Below are 27325 nucleotides of genomic sequence, written 5' to 3' on the forward strand. Positions count from 1 at the left end.
ATTCTTGGGAAAAAGAAAATGGGAGGAATCAATCTCCCTAACTTCAAACTCTACTGCAAAGCAGTAATAATTAAAACAGCATGGTACTGGAACAAAGGTGGAGCTGCAGACCAATGGAAGAGGGTTGAATATACTGACATCTCCCCCCAAGCATATGATCATCTAATCTTTAATAAGGGCCAGGAAAAGTGAAGTGGAGCAAGGAAAGCATCTTTAACAAACTTTGCTGGCAAAACTGGACGGCTACATGCAAAAAAGTGGGCTCAGATCTCTGCCTAACACCATGTACAAAAGTAAGATCAAGATGGATTAAAGACCTCAACATCAGACCGGAATCCATAAGGTACATTGAAGACAAAGTTGACAAAACCCTCCATGACATTGAAGCTAATGGTATCTTCAAACGGTATCACAGCACTGGCCGAGAAAGTGAAAACAGATAGACAAATGGGACTATCTTTTTTTTTTATTTCTTTATTGAATCACCGTGGGAAAGGTTACAAAGCTTTCAGGTTTAGGTCTCAGTCATGCAAATATCAAACACATTTCCCTTTACCAAAACTTATTTTTTACCATGAAGAAGCCCAATAAACCCCCCCACCCCTCCCAGTCCCTGTGGGGCAGATGAATTCTAGTTAACACTCTATCTGCTTTGATTAGATTCATTGTTTCAATAAACGATTCACCACTATTATTTAGAGTTTACCCCCCCCCCCAAATCAGACATGCTGAAAAAGCATTGTAAAGTGATTTGCTTTCTACAGCTGGGTTCAAGAATTATATGTTGGTTTTGGATTTCTGCTATTTTACTTATTGACCCTGGAAGTATTTCTACTGAAAGTCAGATAGTTAAGAAATTGGTTTCTGTGCTCTGGAGACGTGGCCGTGCTGGAGAGCCGCTAGTCGGGGGCAACTGGTAGTCTCGGTAGGGCGTGAAGGGCGGACCGAAACGCCCCCCTTCCCATGAGGTTTTAGTCGCCCCCAGCCCCCCGGCTCATACCTGCTGTCCACAAGGCTCCCATGCGGCCGCCATCTTTCTTTCCAGAGAGGAGAAGGCGACTGGGGCAACACTCTTTCCCCTCCGGACAGACCTGATGGCCTGGATTAACGCAGAGTACTTTCACTTTTCTGCTCCAAGCTGTTGGGTTCTGCATTAAGTCCTTGTGCTTCAGGGGCTGTGGCCATGCTGGAGAGCCGCTCGTGAGGGGCAACTGGTGACCTCGGTAGGGCGTGAAGGACGGAACGGAACGCCCCCTTCCCATCAGGTTTTAGTCGCCCCCACACCCCCGGCTCATACCTGCTGTCCACAAGGTTCCCCTGTGGCCACCATCTTTCTTTCCAGAGGGAGGAGGGCGGAAGGGACCAAGACCCTTTCCCCTCCGGGCAGACATGATGGCCTGGATTAATGCATAGTCCTTTCACTTTTCTGCTCCAAGCTTCTGGGTTCTGCATTAAGTCCTTGTGCTTCTGGGGCCGTGGCTGTGCTGGAGAGCCGCTCGCGTGGGGCAACTGGTGGACTCGGTAGGACGTGAAGGACGGACCGGAACGCCCCCCTTCCCAATAGGTTTTAGTCGCCCCCACTCCCCTGGCTCATACCTGCTGTCCACAAGGCTCCCATGCAGCCGCCATCCTTCTTTCCAGAGAAGAAAGGGTGAATCGGGCAACACCCTTTCCCCTCCGGCAGACTTGATGGCCTGGATTAACGCATAGTCCCTTCACTTTTCTGCTCCAAGCTGCCGGGTTCTGCATTAAGTCCTTGTGCTTCTGGGGCCGTGGCCGTGCTGGAGAGCCGCTCACGGGGGGCAACTGGTGGCCTCGGTAGGACGTGAAGGACGGACCGGAACGCCCCCCTTCCCAATAGGTTTTAGTCACCCCCACTCCCCTGGCTCATACCTGCTGTCCACAAGGCTCCCATGTAGCCGCCATCCTTCTTTCCAGAGAAGAAAGGGTGAATCGGGCAACACCCTTTCCCCTTCGGCAGACTTGATGGCCTGGATTAACGCATAGTCCCTTCACTTTTCTGCTCCAAGCTGCTGGGTTCTGCATTAAGTCCTTGTGCTTCTGGGGCTGTTACCGTGCTGGAGAGCCGCTCGTGGGGGGAAACTGGTGACCTTGGTAGGGCGTGAAGGACGGACCGGAACACCCCCCCCTTCCCATGAGGTTTTAGTTGCCCCCACACCGCCGGCTCATACCTGCTGTCCACAAGGCTCCCATGTGGCCGCCATCTTTCTTTCCAGAGGGAGGAGGGTGGAAGGGCCCAACACCCTTTCCCCTCCGGGCAGACATGATGGCCTGGATTAACGCATAGTCCATTAACTTTTCTGCTCCAAGCTGCTGGGTTCTGCATTAAGTCCTTGTGCTTCTGGGGCCATGGCTGTGCTGGAGAGCCGCTCGCGTGGGGCAACTGGTGACCTCGGTAGGGCGTGAAGGACGGACTGGAACGCCCCCTTTCCCATGAGGTTTTAGTCGCCCCCACACCCCCGGCTCATACCTGCTGTCCACAAGGCTCCCATGCAGCCGCCATCCTTCTTTCCAGAGAAGAGAGGGTGAATGGGGCAACATCCTTTCCCCTCTGGCAGACTTGATGGCCTGGATTAACGCATAGTCCTTTCACTTTTCTGCTCCAAGCTGCTGGGTTCTGCATTAAGTCCTTGTGCTTCTGGGGCTGTGGCCGTGCTGGAGAGCCGCTCGCGGGGGGCAACTGGTGACCTCAGTAGGACGTGAAGGACGGACCGGAACGCCCCCCTTCCCATAAGGTTTTAGTCGCCCCCACTCCCCCGGCTCATACCTGCTGTCCACAAGGCTCCCATGCAGCCGCCATCCTTCTTTCCAGAGAAGAAAGGGTGAATCGGGCAACACCCTTTCCCCTCTGGCAGACTTGATGGCCTGGATTAAAGCATAGTCCTTTCACTTTTCTGCTCCAAGCTGCTGGGTTATGCATTAAGTCCTTGTGCTTCTGGGGCTGTGGCCATGCTCCAAACTTAACTATGATTTTCAGAGAGAAAGGTTGGGTGGTTTACTTTCCATGGATCACTTTGTATATAGAGAGAGGAAAGGTTTTGAGGAAAAGTCCCAGTTCCCGCATACTCGAGCTGTGGTTGTAGAGGCTTCTGGTCACCGGGGTTCCATCTGGGGGAGGCGGGATGCGGTACCTACCCCATCTGGGGCTTCCCGATGATCTCGCCTCTTTTTGGAACCTGTTTTTTTTTTCCTTCAGGATCTTTGGATCCCGCCCTCCATGTTGTCCTTCTCTTCGGCTGAATGCTGTAAATATGGCACTGGGGGGCGGGCTGTGGTCGTGACTTCCGGAATCTGAGGTTACCTGGGAGTTGTAGTCCCGGCAGATTTGAGGAAAAGTCCTAGTTCCCGCATACTCAAGCTGTGGTTGTAGAGGCTTCTGGTCACCAGGGTTCCATCTGGGGGAGGCGGGATGCGGTACCTACCCCATCTGGGGCTTCCCAATGATCTCGGCTCTTTTTGGAACCTGTTTTTTTTTTTCCTTCGAGATCTGTGGATCCCGCCCTCCATGTTGTCCAATGGGACTATCTTAAACTAAGAAGCTTCTGCACCTAAAAAGAAACAGTGGCCAAAGTACAAGACAGTCTACAGAATGGGAAAGAATATTTGCCAAATACACATCCCACAAGGGGTTGATATCAAGGATACACAAAGTACTGGTTAAACTCCACAAGAAGAAAACATCCAACCCCATCAAAAAATGGGGCAATAAAATGAACAGAAACTTTCTCAAAAAGAAATCCGAATGGCTAAAAGGCATATGAGAAAATGCTCCACATCATTAATCATCCAGGAGATGCAACACAATAACAATGAGATTTCATTTCAATCATTTCACACCACAGAAACTGGCCCACATCCAAAACAACAAAGCAACCGGTGTTGGTTGCGGACGTGGCGAGAAAGGGACTCTCCTTCACTGCTGGTGGGAATGCTGACTGGTTCAGCCCTTTTTGAAAACAGTATGGACGCTTCTCAAAAATTTAGAAATTGACCTCCCATTTGACACAGCAATACCACTCCTGAGGATATAGCCCAGAAAGGCAAAAAATTATAGTTGAGGGGTGGGAGCAATAGCACAGCAGGTAGGACGTTTGCCTTGCACGCGACCAACACGGGTTCAATTCCCAACATCCCATATGGTCCCCTGAGCACCGCCAGGAGTAATTCCTGAGTGAATGAGCCAGGAGTTGCTCTTGTGCATTGGCAGGTGTGACCCAAAAACCAATATATATATATATATGTATATATAATGTATATATATATATGTATATATATAGTCGAAGTGACATCTTCACTTGTTTGTTCATTGCAGCATTGTTTACAAGACCTAGAATCTGGAAAACACCTGAGTGTCCGAGAACAGATGACTGGTTAAAGAAACCTTGGTACATCTACACAATGGAGTACTATGTAGCTGTTAGAAAGGAAGTGTCACGGTCCTCCTGTTATTTGTTAATTTGCTCGAGTGGGCCCAGTAACGTCTCCATTGTGAAACTTGTTGTTACTGTGTTTGGCATATCAAATACATCGCCGGTAGCTTGCCAGGCTTTGCTGTGCGGGCAAGATACTCTCGGTAGTTTTCCAGACTCTCCAAGAGGGGCAGAGAAATCAAACCTGATTTGGCTGGGGTGGCCGCATGCAAGGCAAACGCCCTACCGCTGTGCTATCTCTCCAACCCGTTAGAAAGGATGAAGTCATGAAATTTACATACAAGTGGTACTACATGGAAAGTATCATGCTAAGCAAAATGAGTCAGAAAGAGAGGGACAGACATAGAAAGATTGCATTCATTTGGGGAACATAAAGTAACAAAATAGGAGACTAACACCCAAGAATAGCCAAGATAAATACCAGAAGATTTACTCCATTGCGTGGAGGCCGGTCGCACACGCTAGGTATAAAGGTAGCTCAGATAGAGATGGGAGCACCAAACAAAGGGTGTTGGGAAGATCCGCCAAGGATGGGAGATGCATGCTGAAAGTAGACTATAGACTGAACATGATTGCCACTCAATGCCTATTTTGCAAACCACAGCACCCAAAAAGAGAGAGAACAAAAGGGAATGATCTACCACAGAGGCAGGGTGGAATGGGGGGATGGGGGCGTGAAAGGGATACTGGGATTAGTTGTGGTGGAGAATGGGCACTGGTGGAGGGATGGGTACTCAATCACTGTATAACTGAAACCCCAAAATTTGTAAGTCTACAACTGTACCTCATGGTGTTTCACTAATAAAAATTATAAAAAAAAAAAACTTTGTATTTCTGCCATGGTTTTCCATGAATTATTCACTTTTTGTGCAATCACACATTTTCTGTGTGCATGTGGGTGTGTCTGTCTGGGTGTGTGTCAATGTTTTTCTTCTTTGAGTCAGAACCAGCATTGCTCAGGTAATATTCCTAGCTCTGTGCTCAGGTTTCACTCCCGGCAGGTTTGGGGACCAGTGGGATTCAAGATACAGAACTTGGGTTGGCTGTGTGCAAGGCAAGCACTCTACCTGCCTTACTTTTGCTCCGCCCCTTTCTATGTAAGTTTCTTCCAAAAATACCAAGAGTCATGAACACAGCTCTCCCTCCCCACCCAAAAAAAATCTTCTTTCAAAAAATAAACATTTAAAACTCCTTTACCTCAGGGAGAGATGAAGGGTGCTTTGCAGCCTGATGTGAGGGAGCTGAGATTCCTGATCTGGAAAAAGAAACAGCAGTGTTGAGTTTGGACAGGCAGTAATGTGAGTTTGGCATTTGACTAGATGAACCGATCAATCCTCTGCATCCCATATGGTCCCCAACAGCGCCAGGGATAATACCTGATATTAGAGGCTAGAGTAAGTCCTGAGCATCTCCGGATGTGGCCCCTCCCCCTCAAAAAAACAAGCAAAAATAGCTCCCCAAGTACATTTTCATTGGAAAACCCCAGGCACCTGAATGTCCCCTCACCCCCATCCCCTTCATGACACTGGCTATCAAAGCTGACAATGAAGATGACCAGCAACAGGTCTCCTGCCATTAGGTGGAGGGGCTTCAGATCTGCCCCTCAAATCTGGAGATTCTACGGAAGATTAGCGCCGACGGTTCAAATATGGAACTGCTGAGAGGGTTGGGATGGCCCATCCCCCAGCTGAGTCCCGCATTCACCCGCTGTTGCTCCATCCCAGAGCTGGAGATGATGGCGACCATAGAGGCTCTCCAGCATCAAGCACTCTGAGCTGCGAACCCTGATACAGCCCGCACTGCACCTCAAAAGCTCCATGTCCCCCTAAAGACTCCACCACACCTTAGAACCCGACTGAATACCGTGGAACAGTGAAAAAACAGTGCAACAGTGCCCCCCAAGCTGGCTCGGCCCCTCCGCTCAGTGTTGAAACGGGAAGCCGCGGGGTGCTCACAGGAGGCTGCTTGAGTCCTGCCACAAAATCTGCCTTCAGAGTGCCCCTTCCAGGATGGGGCACAAATTTACTTGTCCTTTGCCAAGTGAGCAACAGCCCCAGTGCCTGTGTCAGGGACGGATGATGAGCCATGGCATCACTTATGACATCACTTCCGTTTTCATAAGGTGCCTTAAAGAGCCAGATTCTAGGCACTGAGAACCTTTTTGGCACCCAAGTGAATCTGTGCTGCAAGGGGTATGTACTCAAAAAAAGGCGTGGAGAGGCAAATGCTGGAGTGGCTGGTCACACACTAAGGGGCTTGAGGGTAAGAAGTCCCCTGATCCTGCAGTTGTCACCAAACATTGAACCAATGATATCTAGACACACAATGATGCCCTGACTCTTGCCAAATGATCCCTGAGCTCAGAGACAATAGTGAACTCTAAACACCGTAGGCTGTGGTGAAAAATGTAACACAAAAAAGGCAAATTCTACCAAAGGGGGAAAATGATGTGCAAAGACAAATTCTAGAGTGAAGAGTCAAATTTCTGTTCCTTAAAATCCCCTATTCTTGATATTTCCCTGCTACAGAAACTCAGTTTCTCCTGAATCCCTATTTTTCTTTCTCCATTTTGCATCTTTCTTAACTGTACTTACATATATATGTGTCTTTGTGTTTTTTGTTTGGAGGGCACATCTGGCAGACTCAGGGCTCATTCCTAGCTGTATACTCAGGAATCACTCTTGTACGGACCATATGGGATGCAGGGATGCAGGGTACCTAGGTTGATTGCTTGGATGGTTAAGTGCTTACTCGCTGGCTCTGGCCCTAAGTAAATGTGCTCCTAGCACACCCAGGGTGATCCCTGAGAAAATGTCCTTATCCCTGAAAAAACAAAACTATCTTGCTTAAAAGAACACAACCCTTTCCCTTGTTGGATTAGAGTTCTAAACATTTTAGGTTTAACATTGATCCATCATTTCTCCTCTGCTACAAGGAGCTTAGGCTTATTGAGTAACATCCATCCCAATGCTTCTGAATCACGCCCATTTCCTTAGCATTCATTTTTAATTTCCAGGTGCTTCTGCTTCCTCTATGCATTAATCACCCATTTCCCCTAACCAGAACCTGTGAATTGTAAAGTCAGATTCTTCAGAGAGATTTGGATTTTGTATTCGTAAGTGAAATTTTGACTTTCCCTTTCCTTTATTTCCTCTGCAGTTTACTTTAGACAAATATCCTTTTTGCTCCTGGACAAGGACCAGTGCAGAGAAGATTGTGCTGGGAGGATCTTGCATAGACAAAGGAAGACAATATTATGCTTTTGTGACTTCAGAGTTAATTGACTCCAGATACTATATACTCCTGGGCACTGTCATATTTATGAGATTTAAGCCTCAGCTGTCCTATGTTCCTAGCACATCAAAAGCAAGAGACTGGATGGAACCAGGATAGCTCTTAACTACCCTGGCATTGAAATGGGACAGGTAAGCACCATAACAAATTCTGTCATTGAGGTAGACAGGTATATAGGGAAAGGCCCTTGACAATGAAACTTGGATAAACAAAATTTCATGGAAGAATTCTAGAACTGATCCACCTTGTGGATACAGAAAACAAAGACCTGATAAGACCATCAGCAGACCCTGAGGATATTGGCCCCCTCCCCATGAAGTTTCTCTTTTCAAAAACCTGGGCTCTCTTCCTTAATCTGATTAACTTTAGTGATTCAGCCCAAAGAAGACCATCACCACTCCCAACCTCCCTGGTAACTTCCTCGGTAACGGGACTGAGAAGAAGCCCCACATGGGGGAAGGTTGGAGAAACCCTATAAAGGCCACCTTGGACAAAGGAAGGGCGCGTATATGTTGCCGAGTCCATGTGCTTCTTCTGCCCACGTGGCCTAGCACATTTGTTGCCCGCATCCCCCCTCTTCAGATGTGTACTTTCATGCTTTCATGTCTAATGCTAGGATGTGTTTAGGGGCTCTCTCTTCTCTTGGAGAAGCCTGTGTTGTCTCTTGAGTACGTCATTCTCTCCCTCTCTCTCCCTCCACACCTAAAAATCCTCTAAATAAAATCTATTTATTTCACTGCTTGTCTATTCCTGAAATTCCTTTCTGTGAGGTGAGACAAGAACCCAGTAACCCTGGGTCCCGGGTAGCAGAGGCGGTTGGGAGAAAGTAACCGCCTTTCTCCTACCCAATTCACATAAGTCACCCGTGGGGCCCACCAACATCATCATGGCCCAAACATAAGCAACTGGATAAGGATCATTCTGGGGTTAGAAAGGACTAAACTGTTCTGGGGAGTGTAGTCTGAGAGCTATAGGAAATATCCCCAATAGAGACACCCTATAAACTGTGTCCATTCAAAATGAACAGAAAGAGTAAGTGTAAATTTAAGATGACTGTTTCAATGAATATGGACTAAGCGAAGAAAAACTATGTCCTTAAGAGACAATTCTGCCCTTGAGCTGAACTCTCCTTCCAAGTCAGATTTTTATGCTAGAAGTTTTCCCCTTCCTTTGATTGTACAACCACATCTCTGCCTATTTGCTAACCCTCACTCTGTGGGATGGGTTGGAGAATAAAGGCTGTGGGAGACGCGTGAGGAGAGGGAATGAGGAGCAGTGGGAGACTGGTATAGGTGCACAGGAGAATGGAATAAAGAGCAACTGATCACTGTGAGTCCACAAAGTAAAATGTGGGGGTGCGGTGAGGTGTTGGTGGTCCAGCACTGCCTCCTCACCTCCTTAGCTCCTCTCAACAGAGACAGAGAGACAGGGAGACAGGAAACCACAGCCTGATGGTGAAAATTGCCCTTTTAATGCAGAACAGCTACCATATTTATAGAACATCTGAGGGGGCATGAGGTATGGTCATAGAAGTGACTGATCATTTACGCAGAAAAATATTTGGCAGAAGGAATTCTCAGGGAGAGATTCACTCAAAGAGACACTCTGTCTCCCAGGGACATCTGCATTGCTTTTATCTTTTCCTCTAGTTGTATAAGTTATCAATACTTGCAGTTGTATGGATAAACATAGTAAGAGACAAAGATCCCAACACTTAGTTCTCTGGGCTCTGAGAGCAAGCAAGGGTTTTACTGTAAATCCCAGACTAAGTCCTCAGGCCAGTTCAACTTGTCCTTCCCCAAGGGGATCCTGTCTCTAAAGTTGTAACAATTTGCATCAAGACCATGCATTTATGCTTTCTAGAATATTCATTTCGAAGCCAAGGTAGTTTTGCCACTTGCCCAAGGTCTATCCCAGTCCCACGGCTGATCTTCCCTTTTGGGGGCATTAGGAACTACAGCGAATGTAGCCTGAGTCAAGTAATTATGACCAAGCAATTATGGCTAGGAGTAGATATACTTCAGAGTCCATCAACTCCCAAATATTAGGAGTATAGTATTGATGGCCTTTCTCTGTTTAACCAAAGAACATTCTGTATAGTCATAACATAAAAAAGCTATAGAGGAAATTTAAAAGCAGGTACAAATACACAGCACTTCAACTAAAAAGCAGAACAAATACGAAGCTGAGAATTAACAGAAAGTTATTGCTTATAAGTAATCATGACTGACTTGGGCAACTGCGACAACGTGAGGTAAAATACAAAGAAAAGGTTAAAGATAAACTTTAACTAAATTAGGGAGGTTAGCAAGAACAGCATAAGCTTCTCTGGGAAGAGCAAAAGGGGAAATTCACAGATGAAGCCTAAAACTCTGTTAAGTTAATATCCAGCAGATCACCAACAGCCTGGCCCCTGTATCTTTCTTCGATCCTCTGTCTCCCTTCACCCACCAGGGTGGGGAGACCAATCATGGCCACCAAATGCATGCAGCACATGCCCAGACATTATTTGAACACAACTCTCAGTACTCAGTGTAACAGCCACGTTTTGCCCTGATCAGGGAGAGATAAAGAGTCGGGGTGTAATTTTCAACTTGATTTTAGGGTACAGAAATTCTATATGCTAGAAAAAACAACAAACTGGAGTTAGAGATGGTAAGCTGGGAGGGGCGCTTCCCTCGCAGACACAGATTGATACTCTGCGTCTCACGTGACCCCTAAAGATGAAAAAACCAATTGCAGAGTGCTGCTACTGAAGTTAAGCCCGGAGCTGCCACAGATGTCCCCAAAATACAATCAAAAATAGCCCAAAAGTATATTTTCATTTGCAAACCTCAACCTCTACTAGGACCATGGCCCCAGGATAGCCCTGGAAATCGAGGCTAATAATGACTAGTGACCGAGGGCTACAGTGTCATTTGCCATTAGGGAGCTGACCCCCCCCCCCCCCCGCCGCTCAAAAATGAACAGTCCTTTTATAGTTTTGGAGGCACCACCGGCAATATGGACGAGAAACTTCTGACTCTGTGCTCAGGAACCCGCCCTGGTGGAGCTCGGAGATCGAAATTGGATGGGCCAGATGCAAAGCAAACGCCCTAACCGCTGTGCTATTTCTCTGGTCCGCTATGTGAATCTGCAGGTTTTGCAGCAGTGAGGTTGGGGCCAAAGCCTCCAGGACAGGGCCCAGCGCAGTCCCGTGCTGGGAGGGTCAGGCCGGCCCAGCCCGACACTCTGCAGCCCCCGCGCTCAGCCCCGTGCCCACCCGCCACTGCCCCACGGCGGAGCCAAAGGCGATTGTGGCTGTCGGGGATCCCGGAACCACGCACTCACACCCCCGACCCCTGCGCCCAGGCACAGCACCCACTGCACTCACCAAAGCTCCACGTCCCCCACCAGACAAGCCTGAGCTTGAGAGTAGATGGTCTCCAGATAATATTACCTCCTGGACATCTGCTCTTTTGACTGAAACCTCAGTTGCCCTTACTTCCTCAATCCCCAAAAGAAGGGTCCAATGAGGGACTAGATGGACCCAGGCCAAGTGGTGAGCTAGCTACCCTGGCATCGAAATGGGCCTGGACAAAGTACCATAATGCTTATTCATATGAGCCTGGTATGGACAAATTCTGTCATGTATCAAAACGTAATAACTAGAATTGGACGCTGCTGGGATTAGGAGTGATTGATCCGGCCTGAGCACTGTAATCTAATCTGTGGTGAGAAGTCCCCAGGAGAGTCACCCACAACCCTAAAAGTGTCTATTACTGTGTCCATACAGAATGTTAATCATTAGGAAGTAAAACTAAATATGTCAATTAAGTTCCTGGTCTAAGGAGATGAGTAACACACCTTAAGGGCTGCTTTTTTTTTCTTGGGATGCAGGTGATGGGGAAGTCTGGAAAACCATTTTTCATTGTGCTTCCCGTGGGGAGGCATGGATTGGGGTCGTGGTGAGAGAAGAAAAAGAGAAGCTTGAGGGAGACAGGGCGAATGAAGGAGACTGAGAAAAGGGATGGTCCTCCTCCATCCAGATCCTATAACTTCCAGTATGTAGGCATTACAACCACCAACTGCCCCCGGCGCTGTGTAATCCCATCAATGGCAAAGACCCAAAGACTATAAAACCCTGCTCCTGAAAGAGAACAGCACCGTCTCCTGCCCCTGCATCTTGCTGTCTTAGTGGGGCCTCTTGGAGGAGGGTGTGTTGAGTTTCCCAACCCAATATGCAACAGGACATCGGCTCACCCACTCCAGCACTGCTAAAAATGATACATGAACTCAGAACCAAAAGTAACCCATGAGCATTGGATGCTGCTTTGGTCAAAAAAAGTACACTAGATTAAATAATAAAGACATTTCTGGGGCCGGAACGATGGTACACCAGGTAGGGAGTTTGCCTTCCATGTGGCCAACGCAGGTTCGATTCTCAAAATCTAATATCGTCCCCCAGCACTGCCAGGAGTGATTCTTGAATGCAAAGCCTGAGTAAACCCTGAGCATCGCTGGGTGTGACCCTAAAAATGCAAAAAAGAGAAATTTCTGTAGAAAGAGATTGGAGACACAGTATAGCAGGTGAGGTGCTTGTCTTGCACTCGGCCAAACCAACTTTGAATCCTGGAATCCCATACGGTGCCCTGAAACCCTCCAGGAGTGATCCCTGAGTGCAAAGGCAGGAGAAGTAACTGAGTCTTGCAGTTGTACTTCCTACAGACTGAATATTTAATTCTTTCAAATGAATAAAGGTATGGTGGCCAATAGTGATCCTAAATTGCATTATTAGAGGGTTTAGGGCACACTCTGGAAGTGCCCAAGCTACTTCCTGCTAAGATTGCATATTTGGTTGCAAGACCCACTGTAGCACCACCCTGATGCACCCCACCAGACCACAACCTGAGTTGGCTTAAAGCTCCACACCTTGGGGACTTGAGTGACAGAATAGGCAAATGAGCATTTCTTTTGAAGGTGGCCAACCTGGGTTTAATTCTGGGCATCCCTATGGTTCCGAGCACCATTAGGAGTGCTTGCTGAATTTAGAGCCAGGAGTAAGCATAATGCCTCGCTGGGTGTGACCCCAAATGCAAAATAAATAAATCAAAAGGAAAGAGAAGCTCCCCACCTCCCTGAACTCCCAGAACCCACTGAATGCACAAGAACCAGTGAAAATCAAAGGCTCTGCCAAATGCGTTTGAGCCCCAAGCACATAAAGAATATGCTGCGCCCCTCCCCCCATCCAGCCCGGCCACCCCCCAAGAATGACAGGACAGAGGAGAGGGTGTTTTTTCCTTCAGGCTGCTGACCCAGATATGGGGTACTCTGAGCAACCCCAGGTTTGACCCCTAAACACTGTCAGGTGGGGCTCAACACCCCCCACAAGGAAAAATAATGCGCCCCCAGGTCCCTTTGATGACAGAAACCCACGCTTTACCTACTCCACAAGCAGCCTAAGGAATGAAAGGGGGCCAGTAACGGGATGTCCTGGGGACACTGCTGGGATGATCCACCCACCCCTGTGACTGACCAGGTGGCGGAAGTCGCCCCGAAACTAAATTAACGCTGAGGATCCCTCACATGCCCCATCAGATCTGGGGGGAAACTGAGGCTCCCTCTAGCTCTGACACATTCTGCTTTGTGAGGGGCCCGAGCGATGGGTCAGCAGGGAGGGCGCTGGCCTCGCATCCCGACACCACAAAGGGTCCTCGGATCCCCAAGGAGGGAGTCCTGAGCGACACATCGTAGGGGTCTAAAACACATAAAAAAATTAAAACTTTTTTTCCTCTTTTATTTGTTTCGTTATTGTCCTTGTTTCTGGAACTTTCAGAATGAACTTAGCGCTTCAAATTCATTTTTCTCCTTGACCACGTGCTTCCTCTACCCACCCATATTTTGGGGGGGTCTGGGGGGCTTTGCCCAGGGGTTACTCCGGACTCAGGGCTCACTCCAGGCTGGTACCGGGACGATGTATGGTGCCGGGATTGAACCCGGCCGGCCGCGTTCCCCCATTATGCATCTTCCTAAATAAGTTCTACTTAGGAAAAATGACCCTGTGTCCCTCAAAATCAATTTATAAACAAGATAAAACTTTCAGCAGGAGCGCTCTGTGTGCCCCGGGTGAGGGGCCGCTACCCCGGGCCACCGCCACGGAGCAACCCCGCTGCCCACAAGGCGGAGAACGCGGAGGTTCAGGCGCTCAGAGCGACCACCCGGGCGGGTGGCGGGGGCACCGACCTTCGGGGACCCCCTGCCCCCCAGGGTGCCCCCTCACCCGCTCCTCACCTTCCGCAACCAGGCGACCCGCTGGTAACTCCCAACAGAATGCCAAGCCCTGGCGGATAAAGGTCGTGGATTTTGTGATGTCACCTGCATGTTCGCCCAGAGCCTTAAAGGGCCAGGCTTCAAATATCCCTGACCAGGTACTTGCCTGCTCAGGAAGGTTCATTTTTCCTCATTTCCGGGATAGCATCAGGTGATCCAGATAGCTGGGGGTTGCCAGGTCTGGGATAGATAGAGAGGGATGAGCTGAGCAGATAACATGTCGAGCAGAGAGTCTTTGTATTTATGACGGAAATAAAATTCACAAAAGTACTTTGCAAACAGCCACCAAGACCATCTCTGTGAGTCCCGATGTTCATGTATATATTCATTTACAACCCTCAGCCACATGCTAGAAATAGGTCCCCAGGAATATTTCTTTTTTAAGTAAATAGATTTCATTTGGAGGATTTTTAAGCTGTGGAGTGGGGGGAAAGAAAGAAAGAAAAAGAGAGAGAGAGAGTAAAGTTAGACATGAAAGCATGAATGTACACATCCCAAGAGGGGACATGCGGACAACACATGTGCTCGGGAACCACATGTGCTCGGCCATGTGGGTGCAAGCAGCACATGGGCTCCGGCAGCATATGCGCCCCCCCGGGAATCTTTCTGGCAGGTGCCAATAAAAAAGACGGGCTTCAATAAGGTCCCTCACCATTGGGGGCTGAGGAGCTGCCCCTCAAAGTGATCTGGCAGTTTCACACACACACATGTCTACACTGAAAGCTGCGGGACAGGGCCTGGTACAACCCCTGCTTGAGAAGGCTGGGATGGTTAAGACTTCTTCCATCAGCAGGTCGGGCATCCTCGAGACCCACAGCCCCCCATGTTCAACTCTGCACACGGGCCATGCTGCCCCATCGTAGAGCTGGAGACGAATATGCCCCCAAGCTCACACCCGAGACCACATGCCGTGTTAAATCCTCCCAATGCAACCAGCAAAGCTCTACATTCTCCTAAAGCCTCTGGAGCAAGGCAGACCCCAGGAACCCACTGGATATGGATGAGGGGGACTGATAAATAACCACAAAATTGTCCTGAAAGCTGGAACGATCCCATTGGTCACATTACAGGCACTGAAGGTGAGAGGTCCTCATGTCCTGCCACTGATTGGCCTTCAGTTCCCCCCTTCACCTGAAGTATCAGTTTGTCCTTTAAACACTTGTCTGTATGAGGCCTGATCCACTTGACATCATTAGGAAATAAAGGTGCACATGGAAGACTCCAGTCTGTGACATCATCAATTTCACGAAGAGCCTTAAAGTGCTAGGTTCCAAGTGCAGACAAACCATTATGGCAGCCCAGGTGAACCAGTGCAAGGGGGATGAGCTCGAATAAAAAAGAGGACAGGCAAGTGCTGGAGGGGCTGTGACTGATAGTCTTCTCGTCAACAAAATTCTAGACCTGCAGGTTGGTTACTAACATTTACCCAACTCGGTTGCAATTCTGACCCATGGATGGATTTTTCCTGGCAACGACCTAACGTTTCAGCAAGATGGACAAGCAAAATAGACGGACGGCAGGTCACATAGCTGTGTGATTTTTTCCAACTCAAACAACAGACACAGTAAGTGGAAATAAGTCCCTCTGCAGAAAATTGAAGCACCAGTTTAGAGTGAAAATAAAAGGGGCCCGAGACTAGGTTTGTTACTAGCTTAGTGTGAAGCTTAGTGGGATAGCTTAGTGGGATACACGTGCGAAGGCAATGATGCATCCCCACACAGCCAAGACAGACCTTTGAAAACATCTCACCTGAAGCAGATTCCTCTCGAGGATCAATAAGTTTTCTGTTATCTTGTTCTCTTTACTTAGGTGGGGAGAGGGTCACACCAACAGTGCTCAGGGATGCCTGCTGCTGGGACTCTCCGGGCCGAGAGAGATAACCACGAAATACCCGCCTTTCTTCGAACACTCTTGAACTTATTTGCCAACGTGGCTTGGCACATGCCTCAGGAAACCGCAAGCGAACGTTCAAGCTCGCAAAATAATGCAGAGAAGCCATCAAGGATGACCTCAAAGACAGGAGAACAGCGATGCTGGTAGATGCGGCAGAAGCCGTGAAAAGCCTTCGTAATGCCTGCCTGTCCATCACCAACTACAATACCAAGATGACTACCCTCCAACATCCTGATGGATCTATTACATCTTCCAGAAGGGCAATGGAGAAGATTATTCATGACTTCTACTCAGATCTCTTTAATAGCCAGGTCCACTTAACCACATACCATATTCTGCACAATTGACATATTGTTCCCAATGTTCTCCCTTCCAAATTTCAACACGCCATCTCTTCGGTAAAGAAACAAAGAGCAGCTGGCCCAGACAAGATCAGACCTGAACACCTGAAGAACTTACCATCAGTACTCATCAATACACTGGCTCGGCTCTTCACACGCTACCTGTCTGAATGCAAAGTTCCATCCCAATGGAAAACCAGCAAGACTGTACTACTATACAAGAAGGGAGACATCTATGACATAGGCAACTATCGCCCAAACTGCCTATTTTCTGTCATCTGCAAACTGTTCACTCGAGTCATCTTGAATAGGATTAGCAGAACACTAGATGAAGAACAACCATGTGAACAAGCCAGGTCCCGAAAAGGATTCAGTGCCATGTACAATATCCACACGATTACTAAGCTCATTGAGGATTCTCAGGAGTTCAACATGCCGCTCTGTCTAACGTTCATTGATTTAAAGAAGGCCTTTTTTTCTGTTGAGATGGAAGTGGTCATAGAAGCGCTAGCCAGTCAGGGTGTACAAACTCAATACATCAGGATCCTCCAGGAGCTGTATTGCGGATTCACTACCAGGATCTCACCATTCTACAAAGAAGTAATTATCCATGTCAAGAGAGGGGTTGGGCAGGGTGATACAATTTCACCAAAACTCTTCAGTGCCACCCTTGAGAACATCATGCGATGACGGGAATGGGAAGGAATGGGAGTGAAGATAGATGGTTGGCAACTACACAACCTTCACTTTGCTGATGACATCGTTCTAATAACACTAAACATCAGCCAAGCGGAACAAATGCTGACTGACTTCGACCGTGAGTGTCGAAAGTCGGATTACAACTAAATCTCACAAAGACAATGTTCATGAGAAACAGTCTTGTTTCTGATGTTCCATTCACTCTCAACAGAATCACCATCTCTGAATGCAACATTCAGCACCCACTGAGGTTAAGGACCCTCTAGTCCCAGCATTAGGCTCCAATATTTTTCCTGTGATGCTGAGACCATAGATGTGGTTGTAGGGATGGAGCCGGACCCCACCTTTCATGTCGCATGCTCGGTCCACTGAGCACTCCAATTGGATAATAGTTAGTTTCAACAAGAGAATCTTACAGCACACTTGTATGCAATACCCCTGTTCCTAAAGAAATTGCTGTAATGCCACATTCTAAAACTGTGATTTGAATTCTGAAATCAAACAAAATGCACAATGAGAATTAGTCCAATGTTGAATGGAATGCAGTTGAATGACCAAACAGGTGGAGGACAACTCTATATTTCTCACAGTCTCCAAGCAAGTCTACAGAAAGGGAAAATCTGCGGGAAGTGTTGCTAGGAGGATCTCGGAAATCCCTAAAAAAGCCTTTTGGGTTTTGTTTTTAATCAGACCCAGTGATGCTTGGGAAACCATAGGGGATGCTGGACATCGAAGGTAGGCGGCATCTGTAAGGCGAGAACCCACCATGATCCACTGCTGTTCTCGTCCTAATTAACTTCACTATGGGCTCACAGTAACAATTTAACACACACACAATAGAACAATTTTTGGTGCGTACAAGCGTACAGCAGGTAGGCATTTGCCTTGCATGAGGCTGGCAGTGGTTGATCCTTGAACACTGTCAAAATCAACTTACGAGAACCACCAGGAATAACTGCTGAGCATCCCCAGGACCCAAAACAAAAGAAAACTAAATTTCTTCCCATATTCAAAAAACCATGGCAATGATCCAAAGGCAAAGATATGCATGGTGTCAGATTGACTGAGAGGAGTCCAGAAAGGGCACCCGACCCTTTAGGTGTACAGCCAGGCTAGTTATATAGCCGGGGACACAAGGGCCTTGAAACACATGGACTACTCGACATACCTTACAGATAAGGAAGTATGAGAACAAAGTCAAGAAAGCAAAGCACAGGATCTATCCGTAATGAACAGCTCCGGGGAGAAGATACCGCTACCCCACGCCACACCTCCACATAACATGGTCTAGCGATGAGAAGGGGATACTCAATGTCCAATGAGAAACTCAAAGATGTTGTGGATTGGAGGACTCCTGGGTTGGCCACATGCAAGGCAAGCATCCTACTTGCCCTACTATTTCTCTGGCCATTTCTAAATAAATGGGAGAAAACGGGAAAAAATGGGTGAGCAATTAAAAAGCTTTCAGGTTTAATTCTCTGTCATACAATGAAACACCCGTCCCTTCACTGCCCCCTTTTCCCACCACTAAAACCCCAAGTATACCACCATTGCACAGCCTCCCCCTAACTGTGGGGTAGATAATTTCCACATTCTTCTCTCTACTTTGATTACATTCAATATTTTGTCACGAGTATTATTTGGGATTTTACCCCAGCACTCAGATCTGGCGAAAACACAACAATTGACAATTCTTTTTCGATTGCTGGTTATAAATAACATATGATTTTGGAATTCTGAAATTGTAACAACTAAATCTGGAGGGATTTCTGTCAAAACCTGCTGGGTTCTGAGATTTGTTCCAGAGTCTCTGGAGTTATGGCCACTAAACAGCTTTACCACGAGCCAGAGAGGCGGTTCGTGGGAATGACATAGGCTCTTGTTGGGGAGGGGAGGAATTGGCCGGCTCCACCCCATCCTGAGACGCCCCACGTATCTTCCTGAGTGAGGGCGCAAACCTGACTTTCCAAAGGCCTTTGGAGGATGGAGGCCACTGAGCCGCCAAGTGGGAGCAGTTGGGGGGACAGCACCAATTTCCCCTGGGGTGGACCTGGAACAGTAACCTACTGCAGGGTCCAGATGCATTTCTGCTAAAAGGCACTGGGTTTCAAGATTTGTCTCTGAATCTCTGCGATCATGGCCATTAGGTACCTTGATCATGAGCCAGAGAGGTCAATCATAGGTGCCAGACAACTTGGGGTTTCGTTGGGGTGGGGAGAAAAGGGCCGGCTCCACCACCATCCAGTTAGGCCCTGCATGTCTCCTCACAGCAGTCCCAAACCTAACCATCCAGAAGCCATTAGAGATGGCGGCCACTGAGCCGCCAGGCACGAAACCTATTGCCACCTGAAATACCCAGCTTTGGTAACCTACTGTGGGGACCAGACACATTTCTGCTAAGAGCCGCTGGGTTCCGAAGATTTGTTATTGAGAATCTGGGATCATGGCCGAGTGATCAAGAGCCAGATAGTCCGTACATGGGTAGCAACTTGGGGTCTCATTGAGGGGGGGAGGAAAGGGCAGAGTCCGCCCCAATCCCATGAGGCCCCACATGTCTTGTCACTGCAGGCCCAAACCTGTCTGTCCAATGGCCTCTGGAAGATGGTTGCCACTGAGCCACCAAGTGGGATCAGGCGAAGATACACACCCTTTCCCCCTTGTGGTGGTCTGTAACTGGCAGCTCATTGCGGGAACCGGACACATCTCTGCAAAAAGCCGCTGGGTTCTGAGATTTGTCTCTGAGTCTCTGGGATCATAGACTTTAAGCAGTTTGATCAGGAACCAGAGAGACCTTGCCTCCAATTATATAGTTGAGCCGGAAATGTTTTGTTGGTGTGTCTTGCACATACCTAACTTTTGGCCGTTTACTTTCTTGGAAGACTTTGCCCAAAGTTTTTGTTGTCTGGCCAAAGGCACAGCATCTATTTCGGAGTATCTGGAAGTCTTATGGTGCCATCATTCTGCTAATGCACTTTCCTTACAGGCACAGATTGACCTGCTGGTGGTACCAGACACCCGGGAAGTAGAAATTCTATATATGGAAAAAAACACCAATATTGTGGTTGGACTCACTATAAAGTGAGTAGGATGCATGCCTTGCTGATCCAGGTCAAACTTCCCCATCCCATAGGAACCCAGCAGCACTGCAGAATAATTCCTGAGCTGCAGAACCAGAAGTAAACCTTGAGCATCAAAGAATCCCTTCCAACTCCCCTGAATTAAAAAAAAAAGCTATTAAAATTAATCCAAAGTGGGGCTGAAGTGATAGCAGAACAGGTAGGACGTTTGACTTGCACATGACCAACCCGGTTTCGAATCCCAGCAACAATATGGTCCCCTGAGCTTTACCAAGAGTAACTCCTGAGTGCATAAGCCAGGAGAAACCCATGTGAAACGCTGGGTGTGACCCAAAAAGCAATAAATAAATAAATAAATAAATAATAATAATCCAAAGAGTAAATTTTCAGAGGCAAATATCTCTCACTTTTCCAAACACGCCCCAAAGTCCCAAACCCAGCACGGAAGCCAATGAAAATGACTGATGCCAAAAGTGTCCCTTTCCTTTGGGGGCTGCCTGTGAACATACCTGGAGTTTCGATAAGTGTTATGTCCAGTCCAAAGGCTCCAAACATGGTCCTGCGCAGTCTCGAGTAGGGAGGAATGAGATGGCCAAGACCCCCACTCTCTGCAGGCTCCTCACACCAAGGCCTGAAGTCCATGTGCCCACCCTCCAGTGCCATCTTGGACATGGTTGCGATCGTGGCTGCAGGAGCCCTCAGAATAACGCACCCTCACCCATGGCACTTGAGCCAAAGAACAGCCCCCAATGCACCCCTCAAAAGCTCCACATCCTCTAAAGTCTGGGCATCCAGAACAAGTAAAAAAAGCATGAAAGTGCCCTACAAGCTGGTGTGACCTGCCGCTCAAGTTTCCAAACCGGGATTTTCAGGTTGCTCAAGCATTCCAAATTCTAACACAGGAAAGACTGAAGAATGAAGGTTTACCTGTTTTTCCATTTTCAAAGAATTCAGTGCTGCATCTTTGTTGATTTCTGCCATAATTCCCACCAAACAGCCCCTCTGGGCCAAGCCAGAAGCATAGCAAACAATAAGAGAGTAGTGAGCCATGACAGCTCTGAGCAGGGGGGTGTTTCTATACCTGTTCATTCAGTCACCTTCCTCCTTATTTTCGTCACCAGGACCCATTATTTACAAGTTAACACACAAGCAATTCTAAGCCCTAGAGTACGGGCATAGGTGCAGCCCGGGTGAAAATCAGCAGGTACATTTCAATGACAAGAGAAGCCTGTTCCGAGCAGGCAGGCTTACTTCCCTCTTAACTGCAATTTTTTAACACCCTTGACCATTGTGTCCAAAGGAAACTTCTTCGTCTGACTTGTCCTGTTCTGTCCTTAGAGACCGTTATTAAGGGATCAAATCATCCGGTATGAATTTTTATATGTTTATTACGGCGTGAGGGGTACATGAAGCCCTTCCCACATTACTGACATATATGCAGTTTGTCTCCAGTATGAATTCTCACATACTGAGTAAGAGAATAGCACCAAATCAAGGTCTTCCCACAAGTCGGACACTAATAAGGTTTCCCACCACTGTGAATTTTCCCGTGCTTAGCAAGGATGGCAGAAGGCCTTGCCACATTTCTCGCATATAAAAGGTTTTTTTCTGGCGTGCTCGAACACGCACACAAAGCAGTGCAGCTCGCACTTTGTCCGAGCTCGCAAAGCAGTGCAGAGATGCGATCAAGGAAGACCTCAAAGAGAGAAGAGCAGAAGTACTGGTAGATGCGGCAGAAGCCGCGAAAAGTATTCATAACACCCGCCTGTCCTTCACCAACTACAAGACTAAGATGACTGCCCTCCGACATCCTGATGGATTCATCACATCCTCCAGAATGGCAATGGAGAAGATTATCCATGACTTCTACTCAAATCTCTTCGATAGCCATGTCCACTTGCCGACATACCAAATTCCACAGGATGGATATGTCATTCCCAACGTTCTCCCTTCTGAAATCCGACACGCTATTTCGTCAGTAAAGAAACAAACAGCACCCGGCCCAGAGAAGGTCAGACCTGAACACCTGAAGAACCTGCCGTCAGTACTCATCAATACACTGGCTCGCCTCTTCACTCGCTACCTGTCTGAATGCAAGATTCCGTTCCAGTGGAAAACCAGCAGGACCGTACTACTGTTCAAGAAGGGAGACATCCATGACATTGGCAACTATTGCCCGATCTACCTATTGTCTGTCATCTACAAGTTGTACACTCGAATCATCCTAAATAGGATTGGCAGAACACTAGATGAAGGACAACCATGCGAGCAAGCTGGGTTCCGCAAAGGATTCAGCACCATCGACCATATCCACACGATAAACAAGCTCATTGAGGTTTCTCGGGAGTTCAAGATGCCGCTCTGTTTAACGTTCATTGATTTAAATAAGGCTTTTGATTCTGTTGAGACGGAAGCGGTCATTGAAGCCCTAGCCAATCAGGGCATTCAAGCCCAATACATCAGGATCCTCCATGAGCTGTATTGCGGATTCACTACCAGGATCTCACCATTCTTCAAAGAAGTGCTCGTTGATGTAAAGAGAGGGGTGTGGCAGGGTGATACCATTTCACCGAAACTCTTCAGTGCCACCCTCGAGAACATCATGCGACGACTGGAATGGGAAGGGATGGGAGTGAAGATAGATGGTCGGCAACTACACCACCTCTGCTTTGCTGATGACATTGTTTTAATAACACCAAACATCAGCCAAGCGGCACAAATGCTGGCCGACTTTGACCGTGAGTGTAGAAAGGTAGGACTACAGCTGAATCATACGAAGATGATGTTCATGAGAAACAGCCTCGTTCCTGACGCCCCATTCGCTCTCAATGGAACGACCATCTCCGAATGCAACAGCTATGTGTACCTAGGTCGAGAAGTCAACATGACAAATGACCTGGCATCCGAGCTGCGCAGGAGGAAGAGAGCGGCTTGGAACGCCTTCAAAAACGTCGAAGAAATAGCTAAGAGGACGAAGAACTTCCGGCTCCGGGCACATTTCTTTGATTCCACTGTTCTTCCTGCATTAACATATGCCTCAGAGACCTGGGCCCTACACAAACAAGATGAGAACGCTATTCAGGTCTCCCAAAGAAGAATAGAAAGAGCTATGCTTGGAATATCACGTTTCACTCAAATGAAGGAAAGAATCTGGAGTTCTGACATGCGTCGACGATCAAGAATCAGGGACGCTCTCTCGTTTGCCAAGGTGTCAAAAATCAGATGGGCTGGTCACGTAATGAGATTTAAAGACGACCGCTGGACTAGAGCTGTTAATGACTGGATTCCACAGATGTCAAAAGACCGCGTGGCCGACGACCTACCAGATGGTCAGACTTCTTCGTGAAGATCATGAACGATCGGTCTGAGGCTCTTCATGTTCCCAGAGCGAACAGATGCCATTGGGCTACACTAGCACGCAACAGGGACAAATGGAGATGTTACTTGCGCCCGCTAGAGCAAATCGACGACTAAGAGGAAGTTAATTTATTCTCTGGCGTGAATGCTACTTTGTACACTAAATCTGAGGCTTCTCAAAATGCCTTTCTACATTTCTTACATGTATATGATTTCTCTCCTGTGAGTATTCTCCTATGTACATTAAGTATTGAGGACAAACAGAGGCCTTCCCACATTCCTTACATATAAAGTTTCTCTCCAGTGTGAATTTTCCTATGTACACTAATATTTGAGGTTGTAGCAAATGCCTTCCCACATTCCTTACATATATATGGTTTCTCTCCACTATGAATACTCCTATGTACAGTCAATTGTGAGGAAGAAGTAAAGGCCTTTTCACACTCCATCCATAATTAAGACTTCTCTCCAGTATGAATTCTCATGTGCAGAGTATGGGAAGAGAACCGTGTGAATGCCTTTCCACATGTCAGACACTGATAAGGTTTCTCTCCAGTGTGAATTTTCCTATGTTCACGAAGTGTTGAGGCTGCAGCAAAGGCCTTCCCATATTCCTTACATATATGTGGTTTCTCTCCAGTGTGAACATTCCTATGTTCACTAAGAGCTGAGGCTACAGCAAAGGCCTTCCCACATTCCTAACATATATACGGTTTCTCTCCAGTGTGAATTCTCCTATGTTCAGTAAGTTTTGCGGCTCTAGCAAAGGCCTTTCCACATTCCTTATATATATGCGGTTTCTCCCCAGTGTGAATTCTCCTATGTACACTAAGATATGAGGCTACGGCAAAGATCTTCCCACATTCCTTACATATATACGGTTTCTCTCCAGTGTGAATTCTCCTATGTAAACTAAGTCTTGCGGCCCAAACAAAGGCCTTTCCACATTCTTTACATCCATACAGTTTCTCTCCAGTGTGAATAATTGCATGTCTACTGAGGCTTGACAACTGAGTAAAGGCCTTGCCACACTCCTGACATATATAAGTCTTCTCTCCATGAGTTTTCATGAGTTTTCATGTGTCTATTAAGATGTGAGGTCTGAATAAAGGCCTTCCCACAAGTCTGACATTTATATGGTTTCTCTCCTGTATGAATTCTCCTATGCAAAATAAGATTTGCTGATCTACTGAAGGTCTTTCCACATTCTTCACATGTATAAGGTTTCACTCTTGCATTAATATTCATATGGTCATGATGGGGTAACCCTTGACTCACACTTTGCTCTTGGGGCTGACTTTTCTGGGGATTCTGTTCACTGTGGTTTTCTAAGGGAAAAGCACAGTGCTGGGAACATGGGGAGGCTCCCCCACCTTCCTTACACCTAGATGGGTTCTGCTCACGGTGATTGTGGTTGAGGGTATGTTGCTATGAGGGACTCACTATAAACAGTGATCCTCTCCCTAGCAGGTGCCCCATTGGGGAATTTTTTGCCTGTGAACTGAGAATAACACACTCCAAGGAACTTTTTCCAGGAGAGGACTTCTTCAGAGTGAGGTAGCTCTCACCATTCTGATCACCCTCAGAAGACATCCCGCCTGTCTCGGCGTTCTCATGGGGCTGAGGTTAGGATTGCTCACTAGAGACATTGTCACACAGTGTAGGATCAGAGACATTCCACTTGGGGTGGCAGTTTTCCTGTAGAACAACAGAGGATTCTAATTATTGACTGAGTCTTCCTGACAAAAAATGAGCCCTTCAGCTGAGTTTCACACATATGCACCACACAAATGCAATTTCCGACATACGGATTGTCTTACAATAGAATAATTTCATGTAACTGTAAGTTGGACACACAAAATTGATGGATGCAGAGTTAGTAAATTCTGTGACTTTCCCCCCTTTAAATTAATGAAGGAATACAACTGGAAATAATTCCTTCTATAGCAAATGGAAGCATCTATTTCAAGAGAAAATGAAATAGATCCACATGCGGGTTTGGTTAAAGTTCCGTGTGGAACCTGTGATGCAGGGGTGAAGACAACGCTGCATCGTCACGCAGCTGAGACAGACCACGTGGCCATTGCAAAGCTCTCACCACAAGTGATGGCTTTCAGGATCAATGAAGTTTTTTGTTCTTTGTGTTTTGTAGTTTCTATTTATTGGGGGTGGGGTTGGTGGAGGGGCACACCATGCAGTGTCTAGGATGATTTCTGTGGGTCTATGCTGTCTATAAGGTGTGCTGGGTAAGGAATATCCGTCCATGTGCAAAGCCATTATATTTCTCACTGCACCATCTCTAGGGCGCAGAAATTAGCTTTCTAAACAACTACCACTTTCAAGCAAATAAAAACTCACAGTATTTTTAAACATGGTTGATTTCAGCACCTAGTGAAGCTAAGGGTCCTCTACTTCAAGCATCAGGCTTTGGAATTCCTCCCTGCCATTCCCAGCCTTCCACCTTAACAATCACATACTTGGTCCACTCCTGCTGGCATAATAATATTTATTCTGAATTAGCGAATCTTACCAACTCACTCGTACTTGCTGACCCCATTCCCAAATCAAAGTGCTCTAATGCCCAATCCTGAAGTCGCGGTTTCCGTTCTGAAACTGAACAAAACATGAAAATCAAGCACATGTCAAAAAATGTAGCATAATGATGCCATGTAGTTAACAGTACATCTCTGTGGTTCTCAAAGTCCAAAGAGTCCCACACTAAAGAAAAGATTCGGATAGTGGAAAACTGTGAGGATCTTGGCAATTCTACACTAGGTTTTGTTTTTGTTTTTGAGTAGACCTGGTAATGTTCAGGGAACCAGATTATTGAACAAATTATAGAACAGGTCACCTTCAGGCACGGCAAGGCACTCCCTGCTGTACTATCGTTCAGATCCAAACTAGCTCTGTTATGGTCTTACTTATTCAAAAGCCATGGAAGCAAATTACAGGATCATTCTGTGACTGACAGTCCAGGGAAATGAAGAGCAGCATAAGTGCGGCACAGACCCAAGGATCCAGGAGACCAAGGGCCCGGTCTCAGCAGCGTGTTTTCCTACATGTTCATAGCACCCATACACTGCACAGGGCCTGAGCCAGGAAGGGTCCTCAGACACTCACCCGCACATACGCCTCTCCACCCCGACATCAGGGCTCCTCCTTCCAGCCAGGAGATCACCGCAGGCTTTATCCCAGAGTGCCCTGCCCCAACAGAGACAGGCATGGATAAGTGACAGGGAGATGGTGACAGGTAAATCCCCATATTTTCCTGATACAAGTGGACATATATCTGAAAAGCATGAACAGAATGTCCATTTCCAAAATGCCAAATATTTCTAGTTATTCGAGAGGTAAGACCCAAGAAAATACCACAAATACTCTAGACCTGACCTTGTGTATTGCCGACAGGGGGTTGATCAGCACAGTATGTTGTTGGTTTTTGTCTTCTTTGGGGTCTCACCTGGCCATGCTGAGGGGTGACTCCTGACCCTGTATTCAGAAATCACTGCTGCTGGTACTTGGGGATGACATGGGATGCCTGGGATTTAATCCACATGCGCCGCTTGCAAACATCTGCCGCCCAACCCCAGGGAGCCTACGCGGGTCTGTTTAGACACGGTTGGCTCCACACTGCTCTCACCGACAGCCTGCAGATGCTGGTAGGTCTCCAGCATCACATCACTGTAGAGCTTCCGCTGAGAGGCCTCCAGGCATGACCATTCCTCCTGGGTGAAGTTCACAGTCACGTCATGGAAGGTCACTGCATCCTGAGTCAGCACACAAAAAGGGTGGGAGTCAGAGTCTATCTTAACCTCATTCCCACTACTCTGAGGCTAGGTACCAGGGTCCTATATTGTCGCAGGGCCTCTCCATTCCAAATGAACCAGCCTCCATGCACACGCAT

The 27325-nt window shown here is 47.4% G+C and overlaps 1 pseudogene; it reads right to left on the reverse strand.

The window, feature by feature from the left end:
* The window catches only part of LOC130022029 (zinc finger protein 253-like), a 45176-nt pseudogene extending 19949 nt beyond the window's left edge, over positions 1–25227 (reverse strand).
* Between the last annotated feature and the right edge of the window lie 2098 nt (positions 25228–27325).

This window comes from Sorex fumeus, unplaced genomic scaffold, assembly GCF_029834395.1.
Source record: "Sorex fumeus unplaced genomic scaffold, SorFum_2.1 ptg000019l, whole genome shotgun sequence".
NCBI classification, from domain to species: Eukaryota; Metazoa; Chordata; class Mammalia; order Eulipotyphla; family Soricidae; genus Sorex; species Sorex fumeus.